This window comes from Giraffa tippelskirchi, chromosome 11 (genome assembly GCF_054371585.1).
Source record: "Giraffa tippelskirchi isolate mGirTip1 chromosome 11, T2T-mGirTip1v1.2.pri, whole genome shotgun sequence".
NCBI classification, from domain to species: Eukaryota; Metazoa; Chordata; class Mammalia; order Artiodactyla; family Giraffidae; genus Giraffa; species Giraffa tippelskirchi.
In genome coordinates, this window is record NC_137285.1 from 124,432,841 (window position 1) to 124,458,229 (window position 25,389).

At 38.3% G+C, this 25,389-nt stretch overlaps 1 protein-coding gene across 10 annotated transcripts in view; it reads right to left on the reverse strand.

Moving 5' to 3' along the window:
- The window catches only part of FAM168A (family with sequence similarity 168 member A), a 195,516-nt gene that overhangs the window by 112,892 nt on the left and 57,235 nt on the right, over nucleotides 1–25,389 (reverse strand). The window contains exon 2 of one of the 10 annotated variants that reach the window (XM_081539546.1): nucleotides 23,620–23,747. The exons of the other annotated variants lie outside the window; for them this stretch is intronic. The gene's annotated coding sequence lies outside the window, so the exon portion shown is untranslated. The remainder of the gene's footprint in view (nucleotides 1–23,619; nucleotides 23,748–25,389) is intronic. 10 annotated transcript variants of the gene reach the window in all.

Sequence of the window (25,389 nt, forward strand, 5' to 3'; positions counted from 1 at the left end):
CTCCAGGGCATCTTCCCGACCCAGGGGTTAAACCCAGGTCTCTTACATCTCCTACATTGGCAGGTGGGTTCTTTACCACTAGCACCACCTGGGAAGCCTTTTATGTGGTTAGCTGCTTTCATTTCTCTTGGGAATACACCAAGGTGTGATTACCAAAGCTTTTAAATAAGTTATGTTATCTGGAGGAACAAATATTCCAACACTTTATTTTCTTCAAGAATACTCAGGGTCTATATTATTATTAATATAATGATTTTCACAGCTAAGCCACATAGTGTATTATGATTACATTGCCTCTCCTGAATAACGAGAATTCTGGTCTTCCTAGAATTAACAGTTGTCTCATTTTAAATTTGCTTGATTTTAATGTCCTTTCCCCCAAGTCATCTTCAGGTTCTCCAAAACAACTTTAAGGTTCTTTTTAAAATGGTTGAACATGTTAGATAATTTACTTATGTGTTTGGTTTTTTCTTTAAAGCATCTCTTGGAGATCTCGAGCCTCTTGTTCAAATCTGACAGCTCTCTCTAGTTTCTAGGCCTTCTGCATAGTTGCAGTCCTAGAATACTCCTTAATCATTTTGGAACTTATATTCATTTTCTATGCTGGGTTCCTTTTTTCCCTGGGTTCATGCCTTCCTACTTCGTCCCTATCCTCATTATGCTATATCAAACAACCAAGTTATCTGAGATAGCATCCATGGGAAACAAATCTTTTGAGACGTCAGAAAATGTCTCCAATTTCTTATTTTATTGTTAGTTTTGACTGGGTATAAAATGCTAGGTTAGAAATAATTTCTTTTCAGAATGTAAGGCAATTCCTCCACTTTCTTCCAGATTCCAATACTGCTTTTGAGAAATCCAATGCCTTTTTATGTGACCTGTTCATTCTCTCTAGAAGCTTTTAAGATATTCTCACTCTACCCAGTGTTCTAAAATTTTATAATGATGTGTTTCTTTTTGAAAATTCATTGTACTGAGCGCTTGATGGGTTTTTTTCCAATATAAATATATGTGTACTTAAGTTCTGGGAAAATGCTGTATTATTTCTTTGATGATTTCTTTCCCTCTATGACTCTACATCTTACTATCAGAAGATCCAGAGACCTAAAGGGGAAAAAACTAGAGGAACTAGAGAGAATGAATTCATCAAAAATAATTACACCAATTTTCTTAAATTTAAATAACTTTTATATTTAAATAAATCTTAAAACTGATCCTCTTAGGATTATTATTTCTTCTCTTATTTTCTACTTGTTTTAAATTCTTTATTCTGATGTATCTTTTCAAGTGTCCAAAATGTCTTTTTTGTTGTCTGACTATTCCTTTTTTTTTTAAACAGGACCCTATTCTTTTTGTTTTGTTTTGTTTCATATTTTTCTTTTTTTTCTTTTATTTATTTATTTATTTTACTTTACAATATTGTATTGATTTTGCCATACATTGACATGAATCCGCCATGGGTGTACATGTGTTCCCCTTCCAAAACCCCCCTCCCACCTCCCTCCCCACCCCATCCCTCTGGGTCATCCCGGTGCACCAGCCCTGAGTATCCTGTATCATGCATCGAACCTGGACTGGCGATTCGTTTCACATGATAATTTACATGCTTCAGTGCCATTCTCCCATATCATCCTGCCCTCACCCTCTCCCATAGAGTCCAAAAGACTGTTCTATACATCTGTGTCTCTTTTGCTGTCTCGCATACAGGGTTATCTTTAACCAACTTTCTAAATTCCATATATATGCGTTAGTATACTGTATTGGTGTTTTTCTTTCTGGCTTACTTCACTCTGTGTAATAGGCTCCAGTTTCATCCACCTCATTAGAACGGATTCGAATGTATTCTTTTTAATGGCTGAGTAATATTCCATTGTGTATATGTACCACAGCTTCCTTATCCATTCATCTGCTGATGGGCATCTAGGTTGCTTCCATGTAGGACCTATTCTTATTTCACTGAGGCAGTATCTTCTCTGGTCTGAGTTTTTTCAAATTTTCTTTTGCTCCCTACATTGTCTCCTGTGCTGTCTCTCTCCCCACTGCTCTCTTTTGGGGTGGGGGAGGTTCCTTTTCTGTTTGTTTTCATTTCTGTTAAGAGATTTTTCTCAAACATCAGGAGATCTTTGCCTCTTTTTTTTTTTTCGTATTTAGGAGGAAGACACACAGAGATACACTGCATGAGCAGCAAGGCATGTTAACTTCTAGGCTTCAGAGTTAATGAGAAAATGTCAAGCCAATTTTTTTTTTTACTAAAGAGGTCTCCAAATGTCTGAGAGTCAGTTTCTCAGTGAGGAATCCTCTAATCTCCCACCTGAGGAGAATAAACCTGACTACCTATGTGTGAGAGATAAGAACTAGGTGGAGCCCTTCGTATAATCCCTGTTTTTAGAATGTCACCTCTCTTTTACTCTCAGCTAAATTTGGTAAACCCAAATCCAGGGCCTCTCTGATTTTATTTCTCTAGAGGATAAACCTCCAATGTTCTGCTGAAATAGACAAAAAGATGTTATAGCTTAAATGTTCCTTATATACCTCTGAACTCCTGTTTTCGGCCCCATCTCTCATGCTAACATTCAAGGTGCCAAGAATCTCCAATACCAAGGACTTTCTAGGGTTCTGTATGACAAAGATGACTTTATTCAGATTAATTTCCCTCTGTAGCTTCAGGTTTCTGCTTTCCCTAGTCCACTAAATCATTTCTCATCTGTGCCTCTTTCCCATCTTCTCAGGGTTTTCCTAGTGTGCTCAGCTGGTAAAGAATCCACCTGCAATGCAGGAGACCTGGGTTTGACCCCTGGGTTGGGAAGATCCCTTGGAGACGGGAACAGCTAGCATTCTGGCCTGGAGAATTCCAGGGAATGGCTACCCACTCCAGTATTCCGGCCTGGAGGATTCCATGGACTGTATAGTCCATGGGGTTGCAAAGAGTCGGACACGACTGAGCAACGTTCCCTTTCACTTTTCACTTTCCCATCTTCTCTATTCTCTTAGTCTGTGTGAGTTAATACTAGTTTTATGCCATTTCAATGGAGTTTTTAAAAAGAGAGAAAGTTAAAAAGTATGTGTTCAATCCACCTTATTTTAATCATAAGCTCCCTGACGTAGTTACTAAAAGGACAAAATACAAAATATGAAAGCTTTTGGAAAACTTATAAAGTAAAAGTTTCAGTAGTAGTGTTAGTGGTAGCAGTAGTATGCAATTTTTTTTTCTTTTTTTTAATCTTTTGTTTACTTTTCTTTTGGTATGCTATTTTCTTAAATAGCTATTCCAATATAAAGGATTTTTCTCTTTGGGTGCTCTAGGGAGGCATCAAGTTTCATAAATAAAACATCAAAAATATTTGTGGCATATATACCAAAAGCTGAATACCTTGATATACAAAGAGCCTCCCATACCCTGTAAAATTAATAAAATACAACCTAGTAGAAAATGTGCAATAAATGACACAAAATTCACAGAACTACAAATGGCCATGAAAAAGTAGAGATGAAAATTAAAATAAGACATTTTTCTCTTACAGACAGGCAAAAACTGTAGAAAGTGATAATATCCACTGATAATAAGGTATGATAATATTCCCAGTGATTATTAAAAACCTTAAAATAAAAGAGCCTCCTTGCTAATTCTAACCCTGCCATTCACTCACTATATGACTCTGAACAACTCATGTCCCCCTCTCTGGGCCTTAATTTTCTCATTAGGTTTTTAAAAAAAAAAAAAAAGATTTTTAAAAAACCCAAATCATTAGGAGTATCTGACTTGCATATCTCACAGAGATGTAAAGAAAAAAGCAACACCGGCCTTGAAAGAACCTAATAAACTTCACAGTTCAATACAATCTTGTAGCATTTGTAAGAAGGAAAATCAGAGTATCCTCAAAATAAACTAAAAAATATAAACTCAAAATAGCTGGCTGGTTAGCCATCCTAGGAAATGAACAACTACTTTTCCAAAGAAATACAGGAAGAGTTAAAAGGAAGAAATCTAGGTTCTGGCTTTACCATATGACTTAAACAAGCCCTCTAACATCTTTGTGTCAGCTTCTGATTCTATAATTCTGTGACCAAAAAGAGAAATGAAACCCTGTACTGAAACAGTTGGAATTTAAACTTGCCAGAGTCTCTTGCCTGAAGAGCCTGAGTAGATCACAGGCCAGCTTTGCAGAGATATCTAGTTTATTGGTCCATAAAACATTTTTTTTACTGGCCAGCCCTCCTTCTTGGCATATACCAAAGAAACAGCAAATAATAGCATGATCACATCTCCTTAAAGACCTTTGACAAACCCTCCTTGATCTTATGTACAAAACACTAGACCCGGAAATACATGCTACTGGAAGTCGTGAACCATTAACTCAGCGTTTGTACCCCTACTTTCTCTACAGAGAGCAACTTGGAACAACAAAATCAGGACTATAGCACAGGAAGGAGATTCTCAGGGAGAACAACTCCATAGCTGTGTCTGCAAAAATGATGGTAGGAGAAAGAAAACCAGCAGAGCAAAGCAAGAGAAAAGGAAATGATAAGAGCTCCCTACGGAAAGAATTAATCAATGAGTATTTATTAAGCCCTGACCCATCCCACAGGAACTATGCTACCCTCAGGGATCTTTTCTCTCAGATCTCCTACGAATAGTCATAGCCATTTACTTAGCACTTCCATTTACCTGCATTTCATTTATATGAGCCAGTTTCTTTCTCAAACCAAATCTGTTACTGAGGAATTGCTGCCTCCATTCCACAGAAAATTGAGGTTCACAGAAATTCACTTATCCAAAATGGTGGATTGCTATTACTGTTGTTATTATGTATTACTATTCTCATTTTAATGATGAGGAAACTGAGGCTCAGGCAGTATAAAGACCTATTAAGTTATTAAGTAGAAGAATAGGGTTTTGCCAGGAGGCTCTGTTTTTAAAGCCCATACTAATTCCATTACATCCCCTTTCTTGTTTGATGCTAAACCATAAAATGAAAGTAAGATTTCAACTCTATTGAGTATGCAGTTAAAAATAAATGACATGTACAGACTCCTTCTTCAGTTCCTTCTAAAGAATAAATGTCATCATTTCTGAAAAGCAGTTAAGCAGCAGCCTTACTGCCAAGAAAGTCAAAGGGGAAATCCTAAGATCCCCTAGTCAACGGAAGTACTAAAAGATATCAAGGATAGGTGACATTGGTCCAAGGGCTTCTCACTGTCATGATGAAATCACACTCCCATGTCAACCAATCTCAGGGGGCATCCCAATGGATAATCATAAAATAACCAGTAGAGTAATTTGATAAGCAAATCCTGACATCACTGGCTTCTTCTAGTGCTTTTAATGGAAAGCTTTTCCTGTAACAGTGTCTCTCCCAGGCCATGAGCAATACTTTGACCCTTCAAGCAGTGAGACTGGCATCAGGGTCCTCAGCTCTGCCTGGCTGATGACCTGAGAAAGAACAACTGACTCTCAACCCTAAGTAACTTACCTAAAGGCTTTGTGTGTGCTGGCCCAGAAGCAAGAAACACATCAGCCTCATAAATTTTGCTTCCTCATAATAAATTGGTCTATCTAGTTTTAGGTTTCAGAAAAGGGAAGAAACCTAGAAGAGCAAGAGAAACGAAGCTTAATGTTTCAGGGAATGTATCAGAACTCTTCTGTAAACTGCTAGTGTGGGATTTAAAAAAAAAAAAAAGAGGAAGAAGAAAGAATACCCTGCTGCCAGATACTAACTGCTTCACAAATCAGGTGTCTGAAGCACAGGCTCAAACCGGTTTACATAAAAGGCCAATTACTAGCAAACTCTATGATTGTAGCCTTGCAAGGATTGCTATTTTGTTCTGTTGTTACTTGTCCAGCCCTAAACAACCAGAAACAGAAATCAGTTTCACAGATTTCTATTGCTATCTGCTAACAAAAACTCTGTGCTTGCTGTCATATGCTGGAGAAAGAGAGAGTACTGTCCTGTTCAAGTTTTAGAACAGTCAAGCCTGGACTAGCTTTGCTACTTACTAGCTGTATAACTTTGGTCAAGACCCTCAGCATCAGTTTCTCTATCTGTAAATGAGATTTTTTGGTGGGGGGTTGCTGTGAGGCATGCGGCAGTTCCCCAACCAGGGATCTAACTTGCAACCCCTGCAGCAGAATCATGGAGTCTTAACCACTGGACCATATAACAACAATAAAGCTTAGTCTCCTTTTTCTCCTGAGGAATTCACTTAAGTGCAAAGTACCTAACTTAGATTTCAGATTGTCACCCTTTAGAAAAGGGAATATGTTTAATTTCATTGTTGTTCAGTTGCTAAGTCGTGTCTGATTCTTTGCGATCCCATGGACTGCAGCACACCAGGCTTCCCTGTCCTTCACTATCTCCTGAAGTTTGCTCAAACTCATGTCCATTGAGTCAGTGATGCCATCCAGCCATCTCATTCTCTGTCACCCCTTCTCCTCCTGCTCTCAATCTTTCCCAGCATCAGGGTCTTTACCAATGAATCAGATCTTTGCATCAGGTAGCCAAAGTATCAGAGCTTCAGCATCAGTCCTTTCCAATGAATATTCAGGGTTGATTTCCTTTAGGATTGACTGGTTTGATCTCCTTGCTATTCAAGGAACTTTCAAGAGTTTAATTTTATAGAATATATGAATATTAAAAGCAGAATGTTTTTCCTGTCCTTACTCTAGTATCTAATGCAACTATACGCATGATAAGTACAGGACAATAGCACTCAATAAGATTTGGATGTCTGGCCCCAATCCTTTTCAAGACAGTAAGACTGAAGTCAACCTAGAGCAACACATAATTTTCCCTGTATTACAGAGACTTTCCTTCGTTCAAACAGTATTTACTAAGCAACTCTTAAGTGCCAGGCCCCTTCTGGGTCAATGCAGATACAGAGACAAATAGGACAACTTTCCAGCCATTACCAAGCTCATGAAGCAATGAGGAAGACAAATATCAAAACAGATTATTACAATATAGAAATCGTTAATTTCTGCCTTATAGCTCTAAATTCATTGTCCTACTCAGTGACAGTGGACTGGACTCTGCAGACTGCATTTCTCCTTTCTCAGCTGGTTCCCATCAGATTCTGCCAATAGAAGGTACTGGAACAAGGCTAAGAGAGAAAGAAGGGGCTTTGTCTAGTGTTTGGTTTTTCTATACGGCAGCAAGCAAATTAGCACACAGAGGGCCATGGTAGATTTCAAAACAGTGGCTCTCCAGGTTCTGAGGTAAGCAAGCTCCAGGCAATTTCTTCTCTACAGCAATAAGTAGCACATTCCTATGACTGTATTCCATACATTCTCTTCAGAATCGTGGCCTTGTGGAGCTCTCTTTCCTTAAGCTTTTAAGTTCCTTCTTTGTTTGCTTTTCCCTCAGCCCTAACGATGGTACTGTTAGTAGTTCACTACTTTTTACCTACTTAACAATTCTTCGTATTAAATTTTACCCATTCAAATTGGTGGTGTGACTTCTATCATTTCAACCAGACCCTGACTGCTATAAGTAGGAGAAATGCTATGATACTGACCACGGAGTCCAGCCTCTACATTTTACAGATAAGAAAACTACAGTTTCAAAGATTGAATGTAATCTGCTCAAGGTCACACAGTGGTAGAACTGAAACTAGAACTCCTGTATCCTGACTCTAAATAAATAATAAATATGTATCAAATACTTCTGTGTCCAGGCTCTATGTTGGCTGTTGAAAACACAAGAGATGAACTATAACAAATCCTTGCTCTCAGATGGCCCACTATCTGGTCAGGGAGACAGACACTAAAAAAAGAGAGCACTCTAGGGAGGGGTGACAAGCACTAAGACAAAAAGAAAAGAAATTACTAGATCTTTGAGGCTAGTAAAAGATGCATCCTAAGTGGTCTCATTTTACCACACTTTACTCTCTAAGCTGAAGGATTCCTGAGATGAATGGAAAGTTAACTTGAAAATAAATCTATAATCAAGGTTCAAGAAATGCAAGTAACCAAACAATAAACATCCATTCTGGGCGTAATCAGAAATATCACTAATGGCAAATTCTTCCAGAAACAAATTAAGGATGAACATCTGTTAGTATTAAGTTAGGAGGGAACCGCACTGGCTTTTAAAGGGCAATAGGATTCAGAGAGGTATCAGGGATCAGCCTGGAAAGACTTTTTAGAGGAGAGTGTCATTATACTAACTAAGCTCTGAAGAAAGGTGAGTGAGACTAGAGAGGAGATACAGACTGCTTCAGAGAACACTTGCATAGTAGGAAGGTTACACCTATGGTGAGCAGATGCTGGCACAGCATGATAGACAGAAAGGGGCCTTGAGAGCCCTAGACCAGAGAACAGGTCTGGTTTATGTTACTTTCTTGTTCTAGCTGAATCAAGTTGCCTGCTGCTTCCCTCAAAACAAGCTCTTTCACCTTTCTGGGATTTTGCACCAACTGTTCCCTCTGCCCACAATGCTCTTCATTTCCTGTCTATCTAAAGATCTGACCTTCCTGCAAGATACAAATCAATCATCTTCATGGTAAAGTTTTCTCCAGTCATTCCCTGTACTCTTGATCTGAGCAGAATGAATCATTCCCTGATGAGCATTTGTATATCTCTCAATTATAGCATTCTTACACATAATGTTATTATTTGCATATCCCTTCCCAATTAGACTATGAAACTCCTAAGCAAGATATTTCCCAGGATCTATTATTGTTCCTAGTAAGCAGCAGCTCAATAAAGGTACACAAAATTGTTCTATGAATTGTCTACACAAGCTTAGCCTTCAAACCCAAGAATGAATGGATCTTAGAGCCTTAACATTCCTTGATTAGTGACGGATTCCTGGAGTTCAGAACATTTCAACTGTACTAGAAACTCAGTTCTTTCTACTTGAGAGCTTAAGTATTTCCTTGTGCCAAACTGGCAATGCAACTGTGTATCTTTAGGGCTTCCACTACAGGAATTAAAGCTTGTTGCAAGTCCAAACACTACAGTTTTCTAACCTCCTTTACATAAATTGAAAAAATAGACCAAGAACTCCAATTAGCTGAACTCTTCCCAGGGAAGAAGACTTTGCTGTTTATTACCAGTTCAAACTACTGCTGTCTAATACCCATGTGGCTAGCATATTTTCTCTTTTGGCAGCCCATTCATATTAGGGGAGGAAGTATCTGTTGCAATCAAAGAGTAGGATTTAGAGTCAAAGGTAGAGAATAAGACCAGCTCTGCCACTCTTTATTTTGCTAAGTGACCTTGGACAAGTCATTTAATCTCACTGAGCTTCAATTTCCCCTAGTGGGAAATAGGAAAACTATTACCTGTCCCACTGGGCTACCATAAGGATCAAATGAGGACTATTCCTTATTGCACTGAACTCTAATCTAATGAATTAACCTTGCCTTTCTGGAACACACAGAGAACTAGGAAGTAAGTTTAAAGAAAGCCTCTTCAGGACCCAAATAACTGCCTCTAATTCTTCACACTTTATTACTAACACAAGTAGAATTTCTGGAGCCTCCCTCTTCCTTTAAAAATATCTAGTAAACTCATAATATGGGAGCACCACAGTTGAAGGCGGGGTTACTATACTGAAAATAAGAGTGTTAAGTAAACTGAACACTGAGGGCCTACCCGCAGCCTTTCTCCTCCACTCAGCTTCCAGATCACGGGTATCCAGCGCTATAACCTCGAGGAAGGAGACTAGAGGATCTGACCAGCACTAGTGGAAAGACCTAATGACATTGTAGTTGCTCCACAAACAGCCCAGGCAGATCACCATTAGTATGAGGTCCAAAATCAGTAAACTCCACCCAAGTATTTAAAATTTTCAATTAGCTTTTTAATAACTCCTTTTAAAATATGAACAGTCAAGGATTGTCAGACATCTGGGAAAACGCAGCATGCAAAGCAGAATTCAGATCCTATTTATAGCGAAGAAATCTGAGGATTCAAATGAAAAGTTATTTGAAAGCAGCATAATAATTAGCTTATCTTGACCAGTTTGCCAATGATTAAAAAATCAGATCAGGGAATTCCTTGGTGGTCCAATGGTTAGGAAGCTGTGCTTCTACTGAAGGGGGCCTGGGTTTGAATCCTGGTTGGGGAACTAGAGATCCCACAAGCCATGTAGCACAGCCAAAAGAGAAAAAAAAAAAAAATCAGCTGGACTTATGCCATCAAGCTGATTAATAAATAGCTCCTTCCAAACTTAATGGTTCATTTTACTGATGGCTATTCATTTCATCAGGGACAAGAGGCATATGACAAAGTATTGATAGAATTTGCTAAGTCTGGCAAGGCGTAATATTGTATCTGCATTTTATTTTTCTAATTCTAAAGATATCAGTTGTTGAATATATCTACATAAAGATGGTTTGAGTATCCCAATGAAGGCACTAAAATAATGAAATCAATGGGTCATAAAAGCATTAAGAGACATCACTGATGCCTACTAATCACTGATGCTACATGTTGTTAGACTTCTGTATGTACAAAATTCTAGATGAACCTAGAGGAGGGAAGTCTCCCATCCCATGGCACCTCACCTTCAAAAGTCAGGGAAGATTTCATGGAAAACCCAGTAGTTGAGGAGTTTTAAAGAAAGAGTAGAGATTGTCAAGCAAAACAGAAGAACAGGAAAGAGTACCTCATAGCAGAAAGACTATCATGGGTCAGAACGTACATAAGGGTGGGGGGGAGAGGTAAAAAGCTGCAAATAACGCAGTGTCACTACAACAAAAGTAAGAGAAGTAGGAGGAGGCAGGGCTCAAATCAAGGAGGACCTTGTATGTGACAGAAGGAGTTCAGACTAACCTGAAGGCAACTGGGAGCCAATGAAGAGTTTTAAGAGCAAATTAAGATGACTAGATTCTAATTTTGGAAAATATCACCCTGATGATGATATAATAGATTTTAGGGGTGGAAAGGGAAAGGCTGGTGGCAGCAACCTTCCCAGTTATGTACTAACTGTTTCTAAAAGGCAGCTCTTGTGCTTACAAACTCAGGTTCTGCCCTCAGCTTACTGTGAAGCAGATTATTCTATCTCTGATACCAGTAGATACTAGAGACACTCTAATGATCCCCCTGAGGACACAAGCCCCTCAAGGCCTCCACAACCAGGTTCTTTTTCTCTCCTAAGGTCTTCTTTAAAGGCACAAAGACTGTTAGGTTACACTGTATCAGAGTATGTCTCTCAACCTGGTTTTAAGGAAGGTATGCATCAATCCCAAGCTCCTACCTCCCAACTCCCAATGATTACAGCAATTTTTTTTGCCACTTCTCAGAGCTATATTAAACTAACACTCACATAAACTAACGTGTACACATGAACACACAATTATTCATATATATGTCCAGTTTTCCCATGTATACTCTTTAGGGAGATAGGAGGAAAGATGGAAAGGAATATTTAACAGCCACCAACTTAATGCTTGATTCTTTCCTCATTTCTTTCATTTAATGTCTCAGTACTCACTACAACCTTGAACAAAGTAAATATTTATATTCTCATTTTTAGAGACGAAGAAACTATGGCTAAGAGAATAAATGACTTACCCAAGATCACAGAGCAAGTATAAGGCAAAGGTGAGATTTGAAGCCACATGTCTATGGGTTCACCAAGGCTTCTCTACCACCACATTCTAGGTTTCTCTGTACCTTATTTATTCATTACTAAATCTCCACTTAACTCAGTCATCGAACTGCATTATACCAAGCCACTCACTGAACAGATCAAAGATCTGGAAAAACAACCAAACAGAAGAACCAGGTACAAATGGAAAGCTTGGGCAATAGACACAGTTACCAGAAAGAAAAGTGGGAAGAAAAAAAGAAAAATGAAAAAGAAAATAAGCAGCAGCAGCAGCAGCAACACTGATTCCAACAAGCTCTTAGGAGCCCTAGGTGATACCAGCAAGTATAGATATAGCCAAAACTCATGGTGACAAATATCCATTTCTAAATTTTATCTCTTCCATAGCCAGCCCCAGCACAGTGCCCAGTCAGGCACACATCACAAAATGAATTCCAATAAGCAGACGCAATCTCTCCCTGAGGTCTTCCCGCTCTTATAGAACCACTAGATAAAGCTTTTGTTCTCCATCTGAACAACTGTCTACAAGCCCTTGGTGGTAAAGGGAAATTGGATTTGAGAAGCAGATGGCTTGTCAAAGAACCTAAAACCTAAGGTGAAAAGGAAGCAATTCACTAAAACCAAGCTTTCCAAAACAGAAACCACATTCTCTAAGGTGACAAAGAGTGCTGAAACAGTTATATGACTTGCCCTCCAAACACAGCGTCCCAAAGCACCTTGCAGCAGGGGCAGAAGCCAAGACTAGCTCTAGCTGCACTGGTCCAAAGATATTATCACAGGTTCATACTAACACTGTAGATTTTTCTAAGAGCAAGAATCACTTGTTTGCTACAATAATTGCTTGGTTATGGAGATTTCATTATAGAAGGATCTTGTTATGGAAAAAAGATTACATATCAATTAGATCCTCAATATAATAAGGAGAGAGAGAACTTAAAAGGTTAAACAAGAAAATTTAAGTAAAGAGTCTAGAAATTGAGCTGGGACAAGGTAGATGCTTAATCAGTGTTTGCTGGGGTGAACTGAAGAAGAGAAATTAGTATTCGTTTAGTATCTTCTGATTAATAAAAATGACCTAAACAGCTTTTGTATACTTTACCTCATTTAATCCATAAAACAATTCAGAACAAGTGTTAATTACCCTCATTTTATATATAATAAGACATTCAAAAAGATTAAGCAACTTGCTTGGTCTTGGTCATTTAGTTATTAAGGGACAAAAAGCTGGGATTTGTTCATGGTATCAGAAAGTTACAAACTGAGCAACAATAAATAAATAATGCCATTCATATTTGTTTTAAAGTTTTTCACTGCACAATAAAACAATTGGAGGTAAACAGTGGACTCAGAATTGGAATGACTGAGTTCTGGTCTTAACTGTGCCAAATTGCTATGCAGTTTAAGTCTCTTCCCCTTTCTGGATTTTAATTTTCTCACCTAACTTAACAGTGGTACAACATTTAACTTAAAGATGAGTTAAATTATCTTGAAATGCCATGAATATCGTATATATAATCGAGACTCTTTACTGGACAAGAAATTTTCCCTTATTGTCCAGTGTTCACTCTGCTCTTCCTCTGCTCTTAACTCTGCTACATGTTCAGGACTAACAGTTTACCTCCATCTGTCCATCAGCCATTTGTAAGCCAGAAGCGTCCTTTATGGTACAGCTTACCACCTGTGCTGGATGCTTCATTAAGCATAAAGCTGATACCATAGTTTGCTGGAAGGCTGGTGCACAAATGTTACCTGTAGATGAATAAATCATTCCAGTTGTGTTGGGTTGCAACTGTAAGGGCAGCAGCTGTGGGTTTGAAAACAGATGGTCGTACAAGGATGGAGGACTTGGCTCCTATCTGATTCTCCTAAGGCAAGCAGGTTTGAGTCAGCAGGAAGCCTGGCTGGGAAGTGCTGGAGTAGAGCTAGCATTCAGTAATGAGGAAAGATGACAGAAATGCACATGCAGTTTCTTTCCATAATAAATGAATATATTAGAGGCTGTAATTACCAGAATCCCAAACCCTTATTTTTATACCTATTCATCAACTTCTAAATCATTTTCTTTTCAGTCCAACACTCTTCCTCAATTTTTCAATACAAAGGTGAGTTCAGGGAGAGTGACTAGCAGAGGCCAGGCACAGGAATACAACTTTAAGATCTGCTGACTACCATTTGCAAAAATAAACAGAAAAACAAACTGAATTTACCAGATGACAGTGAAATGAGTTTCTATGACACAGCTGACATAATAGAAGATGTGCAGTAAATATATATTTAACAAAGTAATGTGCCAGACAACATTCCAGGTATTGTATATACATTCTCTCATTTAATTCTCAATAGGCTTTATTTTATTATCTCCATTTTGTATATAAGGAAATTAAAACTCAGAAAAGTCAAGGATTCTGCCTAATCACACAGTAAATTAAGTGACGGGAATCAGAAATGACTCACCAGCGCTAAATGATTTCAAAGCTCTAAGCATTTTGTTTGTCAACCTCTTGTCCAACAGACAACAGCCTTCTTACTGCTCCTCAAACACATCTAGTGCACTCCCACCTGTGGACCTTTATGCCTGCTATTCCCTCTATCTTCCTATTTTCTCATTGTTTTCTACTTTAGATCATTCAGGGCTCTGCTCAAATGCCATCTCTTCAGAGAAGCTTTTCTTGATCATCACCCCAACATATACTGTTCCCTTACTTTGCTTTATTTTTATTATGACATTAACATTATATTATTTATTAGCTTATTTATCTGTTTACTGTCAGTCTCCTCCACTAGAATGAAAGATCTTTGAGGACAAGGACATTTTCTTGGTCACAACTGTATCCCTTGTGCTTAGAACAATAACTAGTACATTGCAGGTGCTCAGCAAATATTCAATGAATCAATGAATGAATTGTATGTGATCGAAATCACAGAGCTCTAGAATGTTACTGTAAAAAAAGTACTTGTTACATATTATAAGAAGCACAGGCCTTGTGATCAGGCAGATCTGGGTTCAAGTTGCTAACACTATGACTGTGTGACTTTGGACAAGTCTCTAAACTTCTTTACCCTTCTCATCCGTAAAATGGGTATAAGTCCCATGGATCTACTATGATTATTAAATGCAATAAACACATGAAAATGCTTTGTACAAACTATAATGTGTTATATAAATATATGATGAGATATTATTACAATGAGAAAAAGTTTAGAGACAATTTTGTCAAGGCTTTCGCTTTAAAGATCACCCTAAGGCCCCCAAAACTGTCCGACAGTTATCTAGAACTAAACAATACTTAGACTCTAGGTTCCCAGGCAACCAAGCTGGGACACCTGCCATTACCCCTACAAATCACTTGACCTCTGCTACTTTGCTTTCTCTTGATTCTTCTTGCACCTCACTGGCTACTCCTTTGATCTTCTCAAATACCACCCCCCACCAATGTCAGCATGTCCAGGGCTCAGATGTCAGATTTCTTTTCTGCTCTCTCTATACACATTTCTTGGATGATAACATCTACTCAAAGGCTTTACATATACTGACTTCCATTTCTGACCTGAATTCCCCTGAATTTCAGACTTGCATATTCAACAGCCTATTCAACATCTCCTTTTGTTTGTCTTACAACCATCTGAAATGTAACATGTCTAACACCAAATACTTGACCCTTCCTTACCAACCTGCACCTGCCAGTCTTTCCCATCTCTGTAAATAGCAACTCTAATCTTACAGTTGCTCAAGGCAAAAACCTTCCATTGACTACTTTCTTAACTCAGTGAGGAATATTATTTACCTCCTTGCTGTTCATTTACAAACTAAGCATAACCCCACTTCAAGGATTTAGTGTTCATAATTTTCTCTGCCTAAGCATTCTTCTCTCAAACTATCAATATGACGAGTTTCTTTATTTCATAAGATATCTGCTCAAATTTCACTTCACCAAAAAGGTCTGGGTCAATCAGTCATATCTTAACTATTAATAGATCCCTCCCAGGAATTCCCTAGCAGTCCAGTGGTTAGAACTTGGCGCTCTCGCTGACAGGGACCTGGGTTCAATCCCTGGTTGGGGAACTAAGATCCCACAAGCCATGCAACATGGCCAAAAATAAATAAATAAAATAGATCCCTTCCTTTCAATAACTCCCTTTCCCCATATATTGCCTAATTTTTCACATCTCCGCCCATTAGATTGCCATTGAAATCAGGGACTTTATTCACTGCTATATCCCCAGTGCCAAGATCAAATTGTATGTGCTCTATAACCCATAACATTAACAACTTAACCATTAATTATTTTTTAATTAATATCTTATGTCCTCAATCTAGCCTTCCCCTAAACAGACTAAACATTATTTTTAAATGACAATCTCTATTCCAGATACCCTCTCTGAGAACTTTCAATTTAACTAGTGATAATGTAGAAGTAACTAAAAAAGGAGAGATAGATAAAATGAAGCCCTATTTTTCTTCCTCTGGGTTCCTCTTATAATCAGCTAACAAATCAGCAAGTATTAATAAGCACACCTTTGGGTTCAGACCGTCATCTTATTGAAGAGGAATATAACCTAGCTACATAGTAAAACACAGAGCGATACGTAATAATAGTAATAAGATGGACAATAAACACATGAAAAGATAACATCATTAGCCATCAAGGAAATACAAATCAAATCACAAGATACCACTCAGTTCACATTCACCAGGATGACTAAAATAAAACAGACAAGTGGTGGAGAGGATGTGGAGAAAGTGAAACCCTCATATACTGCTGGGGGAATAAAATGGTACAACCACTTGAGAAAACAGCCTGGAGTTCCCTGAAAGATTAAACATAAACTTATAATATGATCCAGCAATTCCACCCCTAGAATTTCTCTACCTAAGGAGAATGAAAACATATAACATATATCCACACAAAACTTTCAGATACATATGTTCACAGCAGCATTATTTGCAACAGCCAAAAAGCATTAGCTGATGAATAGACAAATAAACTGATTAGTTTATTAATTTAAATTTATTTATATTTATATATTTATATAATATTTATATATATTAATTTATATTAAGTTTATTAATTTATTGATTTAACATTAACTGATGAATAGATAAATATCCATATACTGGAATACTCTGCAACAAAAAAGAATGAAGTATTGATACACAATACAACATGGATGAACCCTGAAAACATTACAATGCTTAAATGAATGAAGTCTGGTCATAAAAAGCCAAATATTTTATGATAACATTTATATGGAATATCCAGAATAGGCAAGCCTACTGTAAAAGACAGATAAGTGGTTGCCTAGGGCTGTGGAGATGGGAGAAGCATGGGGTGACTGCTAAAGGGTATATGTTTCTCTATGGGATAATGACAATGTTCTAAAACTGACTGTGATGATGGCTGCACAATTTCGTGAATAAAAAGGCACTGAGTTGTATGTTTCAAATGGGTGAACTGTATGGCATATGGATTATAGCTCAATAAAGCTGTTATTAAAAAACTTTAAAAATGTAATCTGGGAGTTATATCAGGTTCCGTTTATCAACATTCTTACTATTCACATTCAAATGAACATTTATTGAAAGCCAGATAACTGCTTCTTTACTCAACACAACCAAAAAGCCCGTGAAATAGGAACTGTCACCTCACCCATTTTGCAGTTCATAAAAATTAAATGAATTAAGATCCAATACTTTGGCCACCTGATGTGAAGAGCCAACTCACTGGAAAAGACCCTGATGCTGGTAAAGAGAGAAGGCAGGAGGAGAAGGGGATGATATAGGATGAGACGGTTGGGTGGCATCACTGACTCAAAGGACATGAGCTTGAGCAAGCTCTGGGAGTTGGTGAAGGACAGGAAAGCCTGGCGTGCTGTAGTCCATGAGGTCACAAAGAGTCAGACACAACTGAGCAACTGAACAACAATAACAAGATCTAGAGAGAGAATTATCAACAACCTGAGATATGCAGATGATACCATTTTAATGACAGAAAGTGAAGGGGAACTAAAAAACCTCTTGATGAAGGTGAAAGAGGGTGAAAAAGCTGGCTTAAAATTCACCATTCAGAAAATGAAGATAATGGCATCTGTTCCTATCACTTCATGGCAAATAGATGAGGAAAATGCAGAAACACTGTCAAATTTCATTTTCTTGGGCTTCAAAATCACTGTGGACGGTGACTACAGCCACTAAATTAAAAGACGCTTTCTCCTTGGAAGAAGAGCTATGACCAACCTAGACAGCATATTAAAAAGCAGAAACATCACTTTGCTGACAAAGGTCCGTATACTCTAAGCTGTGGTTCTTCCAGTAGTCATGTATGGATGACAGTTGGACCATAAAGAAGGCTGATTGCCCAAGAATTGATGCTTTCAAATTGTGGTGCTGGAGAACACTCTTGAGAGTCCCTTGGACTACAAGGAGATCAAACCAGTTAACCCTAAAGGAAATCAACTTTGAATATTCATTGGAAGGACCGGGCTGAAGATGAAGCTCCAATACTTTGGCCACCTGATGCAAAGAGTTGACTCCCTGGAAAAGACCCTGATGCTGGGAAAGATTGAGAGCAAGATGAGAGGGGGCAACAGAGGATGAGATGGTTGGATGGCAATACTGACTCAATGAACATGAGTTTGAGCAAACTCCAGGAGATAGTGAAGGATAGGGAAGCCTGTCATGCTGCAGTCCATGGCGTCACAAAGAGTGAGACATGACTGAGCAACTGAACAACAAGATCTAGAGTAAATTATCAGAGACAAGAGTTGGTCCTGCATTCATGATCTCCAAATCTAGGGCTCTTTCTCACTCTCATCCCCAACTTCTTGCTAGGAAGTATAATTAAGACCGAGCTGTCAGTTCAGTTCAGTCGCTCAGTCATGTCCGACCCTTTGAAACCTCATGGACTGCAGCACGCCAGGCTTCCCTGTCCATCACCAACTTCTGGAGCCTACTCAAACTCATGTCCATTGAGTCGGTGATGCCAACCAACCATCTCATCCTCTGTCGTCCCCTTCTCCTCCTGCCTTCAATCTTTCCCAACATCAGAGTCTTTTTCAATGAGTTGGTTCTTTGCATCAGGTGGCCAAAGTATTGGAGTTTCAGCTCCAACATCAGACCTTCCAATGAACACCCAGGACTGATCCCCTTTAGGATGGACTGGTTGGATGTCCTTGCAGTCCAAGGGACTCTCAAGAGTTTTCTCCAACACCACAGTTCAAAAGCATCAATTCTTTGGCACTCAGCTTTCTTTATAGTCCAACTCTCACATCCATCCATGATTACTGGAAAAACCATAGCTTTGACTAGATGGACCTTTGTTGGCAAAATAATGTCTCTGCATTTTAATATGCTGTCTAGGTGGATCATAGCTTTTCTTCAAAGGAGCAAGTGTTGTTTAATTTCACAGCTGTAGTCACCATCAGCAGTGATTTTGGAGCCCAAAAAAATAAAGTCTGTCACTATTTCCATTGTTTCCCCATTTATTTGCATGAAGTGATGGGACACGATGCCATGATCTTTGTTTTCTGAATGTTGAGTTTTAAGCCAACTTTTTCACTCTCCTCTTTCACTTTCACCAAGAGGCTCTTTAGTTCTTCTTCACTTTCTGCTATAAGAGTGGTGCCATCTGCATATCTGAAGTTATTGATATTTCTCCTGGAAATCTTGATTCCAGCTTGTGCTTCATCCAGCCTGCCATTTCACATGATGTACTCTGCACGTGAGTTAAATAAATAAGCAGGGTGACAATAAACAGCCTTGACGTACTCCTTTCCCGATTTGGAACTAGTCTGTTGTTCCATGTCCGGTTCTAACTGTTGCTTCTTTACCTGCATACAGATTTCTCAGGAGGCAGGTAAGGTAGTCTGGTATTCCCCATCTCTTTAAGAATTTTCCACAATTTGTTGTGATTCACACAGTCAAAGGCTTTGGTGGTGTCGATAAAGTGAAACTAGATGTTTTCCTGGAACTCTCTTGCTTTTTGGATTTTTCTAAATCCAGGTTGAACATCTGGAAGTTCATGGTTCACATACTCTTGAAGCCTGGCTTGGAGAATTTTGAGCATTACTTTACTAGCGTGTGAGATGAATGCAATTGTGCGGTAGTTTGAACACTCTTTGGCATTGCCTTTCTTTGGGATTGGAATGAAAACTGACCTTTTCCAGTCCTGTGGCTACTGCTGAGTTTTCCAAATTTGCTGGCATATTGAGTACAGCACTTTCACGCATCATCTTTGAGGATATGAAATAGCTTAATTGGAATTCCATCACCTCCACTAGCTTTGTTCGTAGTGATGCTTCCTAAGGCCCACTTGACTTCACATTCCAGGATGTCTGGCTCTAGGTGAGTGATCACATCATCGTGATTATCTGGGTCATGAAGATCATTTTTGGACAGTTCTTCTGTGTATTCTTGCCACTTCTTCTTAATATCTTCTGCTTCTGTTAGGTCCCTACCATTTCTGTCCTTTATTGAGCCCATCTTTGCATGAAATGTTCCCTTGGCATGTCTAATTTTATTGACGAGATCTCTAGTCTTTCCCATTCTCTTGTTTTCCTCTATTTCTTTGCACTTATCACTGAGGAAGGGTTTCTTATCTCTCCTTGCTATTCTCTGGAACTCTGCATTCAAATGGGTGTATCTCTCCTTTTCTCCTTTGCCTTTCGCATCTCTTCTTTTCTCAGCTATTTGTAAGGCCTCGTCAGACAACCATTTTGCCTTTTTGCATTTCTTTTTCTTGGGGATGGTCTTGATCACTGCCTCTTGTACAATGTCACAAACCTCTGTCCATAGTTCTTCAGGTACTCTATCAGATCTAACTGAAATATAATTAAGACCTAGCTGTAGCACTTATTCATAAAAGTCATAAATTAATAAGCTAAGGACTAAGAGATCATAATAAAAGATTTAAAATCATCCTTTAACAGAATGATTATCAAAATTGTGTATCATAAAATCTAATATCCCTACATTTAACTATTTGGTCAGCAGTGCTATGCTTCATGAAAAGAGTTGGCTGGATCTGATTTCCAAGGTCACCAATGTGGGGAAAAAGAAAGAGGGAAAGACAAAAAAAAAAAAGTCCACAGCATCCCCCAGCAAGCCAGTGAAAAGTCATTAGCACTTTGGAAGGATTTGCACCTAACCTTGGTGATTCCCAAACAAGACATCTTAATAACACTACTAAAAAGCACTTATTAAAAAGCTAGCTGTAACAAGGAAGTTTTTTGGGGTGTTGCAACTATTCGGTACCTTGACTATGGTAGTGGTTACACAAACCTGTGATTAAACTATGACACAAAAAGGTCAAATTTATTAAGATAAAAGTAGAATTTAATAAAAACTGCATATATATTTTAAAAAATAAGCTTTTATGTATCGAAAGACATTATCAAGAGTAAAAAAGGCAACCTATAAAATGGAAGAAAATATTTGCAAATCATATATTGATAAGGGATTAAAATCCAGAACATATAGATAACTCCTAAAACTCACAACAAGAAAAACCTGATTCAAAAATGGGCAAAGAATCTGGAGAGACATTTTTCCAAAGAAGATATACAAGTGGTCAACAAGCACTGAAAAGATTCTCAATACCACATTAGGGAAACGCAAATGAAAACCACAATGAGATACTATTTCACACTCATTAGGATGCCTATTACCAAACACACACACACAGAAAATCACAAGTGTTGGTGACACTGTGGAGAAATTGGAATCCTCACGCACTACTGGTGGGAATATAAAATGGTACTGCTGCTATGGAAAACATTATAGTGTTTTCTCAAAAAATTAAACACAGAATTACTTATGATCTAGCAGTTCCACTTCTGGGTTTATACTCAAAAAAACTAAAAGCAGGGTCTCAGAGAGATGTTTGTACATTTGTGTTCACAGTGGCATTATTCATAATAGCTAAAATGTGGAAGGAACTCAAGTATTCATCAATGGTGAAGGGATAAGCAAAATTTGGTATGTGTGTATATGTGTACATATATACACATACATACACACACATACACACACACAATTATTCAGCCTTAAAAAGATAGGAAATTCTGACACACGGTGCAACATGGATGAACCTCGAGGACATTATGCTAACAGAAAGAAGCCAGTCACAAAAAACAAATACTGTATGATTCCACTTATATGAGGTACTTCGAGTAGTCAAAATCACAGAGATAGGAAGCAGAATGGTGGGTGCCAGGAGTTGGGGGAAGGATCACTGGGGGATAGCTGGTTCAATGGGTATAAAGTTTCAGTCTTGCAAAATGAAAAGAGTTCTGGAGATGGATGGTGGGAAGGTTGCACAAGAATACCAATGTACTTAATATCACTGAACTGTACACTTAAAAATGGCTAAGATGATAAATTTTATGACATGTATTTTTTGCCACAACTTATAAATAAATAAGCAAGCTAGCACATGTGGTAATCTTACCTCAAGTAAAATGTAATAGTTAATGTTTATGAGTGCTTACTATAAGTGAGCACATTATTTCACCTGACTCTAACCATAATTCCAACTATTATGACCTCTCTTCCACAAATGAGAAGGCTAAGCCAAGTAAAGTCAACCCAGTTGCTCAAGATCACATAGTTATTAGGTTGGTGCAAAAGTAATTTCGGTTTTGCACTGCTGAGCTTTGCTGTTTGATACCGGAATATATTCTTAAATAAATGTGGTTATGTTATACATCATTTTAATGAGCATTTCTTACTTTATGTATTTTTTTTTTTTTGGTAATGACTTATTACTTGCTGCTCATTTTAGATTTATTTTAGACTAGGGAAATGACGTTAGGACAAAAAGCCAATTTGAGCGATTTTCTTATTCAAGTTCAAAATGGGTAGTAAAGCAGGGGAGACAACTTGCAACATCAACAATGCATTTGACCCAGGAACTGCTAATGAACATATAGTGCAGTGATGGTTCAAGAAGTTTTGCAGAAGACACGACAGCCCTGAAGATGAGTGCAGTGACTGGCCATCATAGTTGACAACGACCAACTGAGAGGATCATCGAAGCTGATCCTCTTAGAATGACAAAAGAAGTTGCCCAAGAACTCAGTGTCAACCATTCTACAGTTGTTTGACATTTGAAGCAAATTGGAAAGGTGAAAAAGTTCGATAAGTGAGTGCCTCATGCTGCTGCTGCTGCTGCTGCTAAGTCGCGTCAGTCGTGTCCAACTCTGTGCGACCCCATAGACGGCAGCCCACCAGGCTCCGCCGTCCCTGGGATTCTCCAGGCAAGAACACTGGAGTGGGGTGCCATTGCCTTCTCTGAGTGCCTCATGAGCTGACTGAAAATCAAAAAAAAAATTATCATTCTGAAGTGTCTTCTTCTCTTATTCTACACAACAACCAACCATTTCTCAATCAGATTGTGATCTGTGATGAAAAGTGAATTTTATATGATACCAGCAATGACCAGCTCAGTGGTTAGAATAAGAAGAAGCTTCAAAGCACTTTCCAAAGCCAAACTTGCCTCAAAAAAGATCATGGTCACTGTTTCGTGGTCTGCTGCCGGTCAGATCCACTACAGCTTTCTGAATCCTAGCAAAACCATTACATCTGAGAAGTATGGTCAGCAAATAACGAGATGCACCAAAAACTGCAATGCCTGCAGCTAGCATTGGTCAACAGAGAGGGCCCACTTCTCTATGACAACTCTCGACAGAACGTCGCACTACCAATGCTTCAAAAGAGGGTAGGATGATTTGAGGGAAAAGCACTGAAACATACACATTACTGTACATAGAACATATAGCCAGTGGGAATTTGATGTATGACACAGGGAACCCAAAGCCAAGCATTCTGTGACAACCTAGAGGGGTGGAATAGGCAGGGAGGTAGGAGGGGGGTTCAAGAGGTGGAGGACATATGTATACCTGTGGCATAGAAGCTATTACAATATTGTAAAGCAATTATACTCTAACTAAAAATTTTTTTAAGTTATACATCATATTGAAAAAAAAAGTTATACATCACTTTGGAAAAAACAAAATGTTGAATGAATTGGCCTACAAAGTTTTGCTTCATCTGTCACATTCACCTTACCTCTTGCCAACCGACTACCACTTCTTCAAGCACTCAAAATCTTTTTGCAGGGAAAATGCTTCCACAATCCGCAGAAGGCAGCAAATGCTTTTCAAGAGTTCATCGAATCCGAGGCATGGATTTTTATGCTACAGGAATAAACAAACTTATTTCTCATTGGCAAAAATGTGTTGATTATAATGGTTCCTAATTTGATTAATAAAGATGTGTTTGAGCCTCGTTATAATGATTTAAAAATCATGGTCCGAAACTGCCATTACGTTTGCACCAGCCTAATAGTTCCCTGAGACTGAATTCAAACTCAGGCAATCTGACTCCAAAGCCCAGGCTCTTAACCACTATAGTACAACATAAAATACTATATAAAATATTGCAGATAGAGGTTGACAAAGAAAACTACTCAGGCTAGTCCTGATAACCTAAGCTTTCAATTGAAGAGATCCACATTAGAAGCAAACAGACTGTACAACCAATATAGAAACATTGTGGAAACATCAAAATTGTTCTTGTAAAAAAAAAATAAAAAGTACATCATTAAATGTAATTGGTTCCACAATTACAATAACTCCATGCCCCAAAGCAAAATAATGCAGTTCTATATCATCACAGGCAGGAAACACACACACACACACACACACATCTACTAAGACCCCAGTCTCCAGCATCCCAATTTCAATACTGCCTCCAATACCGTAGACTCAAGTGCCATCATCCTACTTTGGTGGCATTTTGTACTTTTGAGTAGTTTTCATATTTACTCTGGGCAAAGGACTGTCCCCTTTAGCCCAAGACTCTGCAGAACAAACATCACACTTTGTATCTCCACTCCACAAACATATGCTAGAACTTAACTCCATGCCCAATACTAAGCAAATCTCCCTTGTTTCTATTTAAGTTATTTATTCCCTCATATCTCACAGTTTATAAGACTTATGTGCCAGTGCTGATTTATCTGAAAAGTAGAAACTTTAAAAAAGAAAAGGAAGCACAATAAGCCAAACTAAAGTGCCAACAGCATGAACGGGGGCCTAAGGAGAACTTGAGGACAGAAGAGAGGGTACATGGAACTAACCTAATTTTCTGCATAATCGGTACTCACTACTCAACGGAAGACTCCTCAGCCCATGAGTTCCTTTCTCTCCTGTTGTTTCTGTCAAATAAACCTAATACCCCAAATAATAAATATACCTGTGCCCATCTTTGCATGAAAAGTTCCCTTGGTATCTCTAATTTTATTGAAGAGATCTCTAGTATTTCCCATTCTCTTGTTTTAGCTGAACTTATTACACCCTAGGCCACATCTAATTCTCCATGTTTCTTTGTAAAAATATCTTCGTTTTTCCAGGAATTTTAATCCGTTCTTTAAACAGAATCCCTGATTAAATAAAGTGACAAGAGGTTCACATTTCAACCAAACTTAACTGAGCACCTACTATGTTTCTGAATTAGATTTTTCCACAGGAGGTTTTTCATTTAATCCTAAAAAAGAATCCTTTAAGTATTACTGGCTGCCACCCTTTTTTTTTTTAACCACTAATTAAGATGAGAATCATGCAGTTAAATTTCAAAAATCTCACAACTAAAAAGCAAAGAGGAAAAAATGTAGAGGAGCCAGGATTAAAACGCAGACCTTGTATTTCACCTCTCTGAGCCTCAATTTCCTCATCAGCAAAACAGAAATGTTATCTATCTTTAAGACTTGACGGAGGAATTATAGGAAAAGCACTCAGATCAGTGGCTGCTCCTCAACAAATGTTGGGTTTTTTCCCC